The sequence below is a fragment of the Schistocerca piceifrons genome, chromosome 6 (genome assembly GCF_021461385.2).
Source record: "Schistocerca piceifrons isolate TAMUIC-IGC-003096 chromosome 6, iqSchPice1.1, whole genome shotgun sequence".
Classification (NCBI taxonomy): Eukaryota; Metazoa; Arthropoda; class Insecta; order Orthoptera; family Acrididae; genus Schistocerca; species Schistocerca piceifrons.
Genome location: NC_060143.1, coordinates 507,579,168 through 507,584,879, shown reverse-complemented (window position 1 = coordinate 507,584,879; position 5,712 = coordinate 507,579,168). Strand labels below are relative to the sequence as shown.

The 5,712-nt window shown below is 45.2% G+C and overlaps 1 non-coding gene across 1 annotated transcript; it reads right to left on the bottom strand.

Moving 5' to 3' along the window:
- Positions 1-5,211: 5,211 nt before the first annotated feature.
- On the bottom strand, positions 5,212-5,286 carry Trnas-cga. Its single transcript has one exon. It is a non-coding gene; the product is annotated as a tRNA-Ser (tRNA).
- Between the last annotated feature and the right edge of the window lie 426 nt (positions 5,287-5,712).

The following is a 5,712-nucleotide window of genomic DNA, read 5'->3' as shown; positions in this document are numbered from 1 at the left end:
CGCAGCTAGCGCCATTCGACGGCCAACACCGCGGTTCCTGGTGTGTCCGCTGTGCCGTGCGTGTGATCATTGCTTGTACAGCCCTCTCGCAGTGTCCGGAGCAAGTATGGTGGGTCTGACACACCGGCGTCAATGTGTTCTTTTTTCCATTTCCAGGAGTGTATGTATTTCACTTTAGTCGTGTAGTAGAACCCCATAGCAACATATTGCCGGTGACGAACTCATATGCAAGTGATAAACGTAAGCGAAACTTGCTGTGTAAGTATGATTTTCTTCAACGCAATACTGAAATCCATGACATAAACGCTGCTTTAGAGTGCCATACATGATGATAAGAGAACGTGATGGTGGGGGTACCATTCGACAGTAGTTTACTAACTTGGCTGAACGAAACTGGTACACTGTTATTAATAACCCATCGTCGGGATGCATCCGGTGTAAATTCTCAAAATACAATGACTGACAATATCTCGACGACCATTAATTTTCAAGAATTCTTCGAAGGAAGGAAGGCAGAAGACGACATCAGATTAGACAATAATAGAGCAGTAACTGAATGTCCCGGTTTCCAACGAACCACCGTGACATTCGCCTTAAATGATTTTGGTTGCTGGTAGCCGAAATCTGCACGGGGGTACTGGGACCTGAACTCGAGTGCTCTGGAATATTAGTGAACTGTTATACGCAGCGGCCCCTGCTCGGTGATTGTTCCTAATCATACTACACATGTCACTTACCTAACGTGAACCACGAGAGTCCCACAACTATTTCGTTAGCTTGTTGCAGCAGTCATAATTAATGGTCTGGACACTCAAAATAACCTGGTAGCCAAAGAACACATTCAAGCCGATTATCACTCAGTGCTCTTACTGTAGTTCTGCGCCAGTAAATTGGGTGGATTGCTCTGAAAGTTAACTTATTTACTCATACTGTTATACACGTGTGTAACAAATTCCGTGACTCATTCACGATGCCACACTATTCACGTGTTAGTCTGTATTGTATACAGTATATACAATCTAACTTCTTAGTAACCACATGCGCTTTTATAGACCGTTCGGGTTAGTGGAAAACTGTGTTTTTAGCGGCGAGCGTCATTGGTGCGGTTTAATGAACAACAGCATTACCTATACTACTATATACGAATCAGATGTTGTTAACAAAAATTTCTAGAATAGTTCACGACGGATTTATTTCAAATATTAACAGGGTGCACTAATAAGGATTCTGACGGACACACAAAAGTACTTGGACACGATGTGTATTGTGTACTGATTGATTTTTTGTAATAATATAGGTAATAGGCATTGCATAACTGTAAGGACCTCCTCAGAACATGATGTTTAAGCTTGAAGTATGACTTCCAGAACCCTACGAGAGTTTTGATAATAACGCTTACACTATAGATACACAGATACGGAAAAACGATCGCAACACCAAATACAAATTAATGTAGAGTAATGTACTTTCGGGACTACAAGCACGAGGTAAGCCATTGAAATGTGAAATGCTGGTAGATGAGTAGTTGGTGTAACCACCGTGCCACACAGCAGTTTGTAGGATGGAGCTTCACGCTTGTTGCACTTTGTTAATACGACATTTAATGTTACAAATTAATGTAGAGTAATGTACTTCCGGGAATGCAAGCACGAGGTAAGCCATTGAAATGTGAAATGCTGGTAGATGGGTAGTTGGTGTAACCACCGTGCCACACAGCAGTTTGCAGGATGGAGCTTCACGCTTGTTGCACTTCGTTAATACAAGGACATTTAATGTTGTTCGTGGATAACGCTGGAGATGTCGTCCGATGGTGTTCCATATATTCTCGACTGGAGACAGATCTGTCGATCCAACAGGCCAGGACAACGTATAGACACACTGTGGAGTATATTGAGTTACAACATATATATATATATATATATATATATATATATATCAAAAAGAAGCTGTTCGACATAAACGAAAGTTGAGAGCCGTGTTTCTACAATTGAAAGAAGATGTCTGTTCAAATTTCACGCTATTATGAGGATGCCAATCCTGTGTGTTTTAAATATACGCTGTAACAGTCGTGAGCATTAGGTACCTTTGAGAGTCGACGTGGTACACCGATGTTAATCACGAAAGCTTCTAAGGCCACAAAAACGCCACTTCACTGAGTCCGAATGGAGTCCCGTAATACGGCTACCAGAAGCTGGAGGTTCAATCTGCGATATTGCAGAGAGACTTGGCAAGGACGTAAACACTGTATATGATAGCTGGCAACGTTGGTCACGAGAACGTACGGTCGCAAGAAGACCGGACACAGGTCGGCCACGTGGTACTGCCGAGAGGGAAGACCATCGCTTTCGGCGTATGGCTCTGGCGCATCGTACTGCACCTGCAACAGCAATTTGAGCAGCAGTTGGCGCTACATCGACACAACGAACTGTTATCGGTTACATAACGAACAGGTCTGAGCAAGACGCCCTGTAGCGTGCATTCCACTGAATCCAAACCACACCATTTCCGATTTCAGTGGAGTCAAGTGTGAGTTCATTAGAGGGCAGGAAGGTCTGATGTGTTTTCTGATTAAAGTTAATTCTGACTCGATGCCAGTGATGGCCGTGTGTTGGTTAGATGGAGGAAAGTTGAGGGCCTGCAATCAAACTGTCTGTGTGCTAGACACACTGGGCCTACATGTGGAGTTATGGTGCAGGGTGAGATTTCATACAACAGCTGAACTCTAGTGGTTATCCCAAGTACTCTGATACCAAATTTGTACATCAGTCTGATAATTCTGACTGTAAATTTGTACTACAATCTAATGATTCAGTCTGTTGTGCTGTCATTCATGAACGGCATTCCAAAGGGTGTTTTCCAACAGAATGACGCTCGCCGACAAAACGCTGTTGTAACTCAATGTACTCCACAGTGTGTCTATACGTTGTCCTGGCCTGTTGGATCGCCAGATCTGTCTCCAGTCGAGAATATACGGAACACCATCGGACGACATCTCCAGCGTTATTCACGAACAACATGAAATGTCCTTGTATTAACGAAGTGCAACAAGCGTGAAGCTCCATCCTGCAAACTGCTGTGTGACACGGTGGTTACACCAACTACTCATCTACCAGCATTTCACATTTCAATGGCTTACCTCGTGCTTGTATTCCCGGAAGTACATTACTCTACATTAATTTGTAACATTAAATGTCGTATTAACAAAGTGCAACAAGCGTGAAGCTCCATCCTGCAAACTGCTGTGTGACACGGTGGTTACACCAACTACTCATCTACCAGCATTTCACATTTCAATGGCTTACCACGTGCTTGCATTCCCAGCAGTACATTACTCTACATTAATTTGTAGCATTAAATGTCGTATTAACGAAGTGCAACAAGCGTGAAGCTCCATCCTACAAACTGCTGTGTGGCACGGTGGTTACACCAATTACTCATCTACCAGCATTTCACATTTCAATGGCTTACCTCGTGCTTGCATTCCCGGAAGTACATTACTCTACATTAATTTGTAACACTAAATGTCGTATTAACGAAGTGCAACAAGCGTGCAGCTCCATCCTGCAAACTGCTGTGTGGCACGGTGGTTACACCAACTACCCATCTACCAGCATTTCACATTTCAATGGCTTACCTCATGCTTGTATTCCCGGAAGTACATTACATTAATTTGTAACATTAAATGTCGTATTAACGAAGTGCAACAAGCGTGAAGCTCCATCCTACAAACTGCTGTGTGGCACGGTGGTTACACCAACTACTCATCTACCAGCATTTCACATTTCAATGGCTTAACTCGTGCTTGTATTCCCGAAAGTACATTACTCTACATTAATTTGTATTTGGTGTTGCGATCTTTTTTCCGTCTGTGTATCTATAGTGTAAGCGTTATTATCAAACCTCTCGTAAGGTTCTGGAAGTCATGCTCTGAGTAGGTCCTTACAGTTATGCAATGCCTATTACCTATATTATTACAAAAAATCAATCAGTACACAATACACATCGTGAAACTTCCTGGCAGATTAAAACTGTGTGCCCGACCGAGACTCGAACTCGGGACCTTTGCCTTTCGCGGGCAAGTGCTCTACCAACTGAGCTACCGAAGCACGACTCACGTCCGGTACTCACAGCTTTACTTCCGCCAGTACCTCGTCTCCTACCTTCCAAACTTTACAGAAGCTCTTCTGCGAACCTTGCAGAACTAGCACTCCTGAAAGAAAGGATATTGCGGAGACATGGCTTAGCCACAGCCTGGGGGATGTTTCCAGAATGAGATTTTCACTCTGCAGCGGAGTGTGCGCTGATATGAAACTTCCTGGCAGATTAAAACTCGGGACCTTTGCCTTTCGCGGGCAAGTGCTCTACCAACTGAGCTACCGAAGCACGACTCACGTCCGGTACTCACAGCTTTACTTCCGCCAGTACCTCGTCTCCTACCTTCCAAACTTTACAGAAGCTCTTCTGCGAACCTTGCAGAACTAGCACTCCTGAAAGAAAGGATATTGCGGAGACATGGCTTAGCCACAGCCTGGGGGATGTTTCCAGAATGAGATTTTCACTCTGCAGCGGAGTGTGCGCTGATATGAAACTTCCTGGCTGATTAAAACTGTGTGCCCGACCGAGACTCGAACTCGGGACCTTTGCCTTTCGCGGGCAAGTGCTCTACCAACTGAGCTACCGAAGCACGACTCACGTCCGGTACTCACAGCTTTACTTCCGCCAGTACCTCGTCTCCTACCTTCCAAACTTCACAGAAGCTCTTCTGCGAACCTTGCAGAACTAGCACTCCTGAAAGAAAGGATATTGCGGAGACATGGCTTAGCCACAGCCTGGGGGATGTTTCCAGAATGAGATTTTCACTCTGCAGCGGAGTGTGCGCTGATATGAAACTTCCTGGCAGATTAAAACTGTGTGCCCGACCGAGACTCGAACTCGGGACCTTTGCCTTTCGCGGGCAAGTGCTCTACCAACTGAGCTACCGAAGCACGACTCACGTCCGGTACTCACAGCTTTACTTCCGCCAGTACCTCGTCTCCTACCTTCCAAACTTTACAGAAGCTCTTCTGCGAACCTTGCAGAACTAGCACTCCTGAAAGAAAGGATATTGCGGAGACATGGCTTAGCCACAGCCTGGGGGATGTTTCCAGAATGAGATTTTCACTCTGCAGCGGAGTGTGCGCTGATATGAAACTTCCTGGCAGATTAAAGCTGTGTGTCCGACCGAGACTCGAACTCGGGACCTTTGCCTTTCGCGGGCAAGTGCTCTACCAACTGAGCTACCGAAGCCATGTCTCCGCAATATCCTTTCTTTCAGGAGTGCTAGTTCTGCAAGGTTCGCAGAAGAGCTTCTGTAAAGTTTGGAAGGTAGGAGACGAGGTACTGGCGGAAGTAAAGCTGTGAGTACCCCGGACGTGAGTCGTGCTTCGGTAGCTCAGTTGGTAGAGCACTTGCCCGCGAAAGGCAAAGGTCCCGAGTTCGAGTCTCGGTCGGGCACACAGTTTTAATCTGCCAGGAAGTTTCATATCAGCGCACACTCCGCTGCAGAGTGAAAATCTCATTTTAAATACACATCGTGTCCAAGCTTTCGTTAGCCATACTACGAACTGATGTGTGGAACGGTGGTTGCATAAACAATTACATAAAATTAATGCGTACATAACACACATCGGCCCCAATGCTCAGGTAGTTACATTTCCTCCTATACTTGGCAGA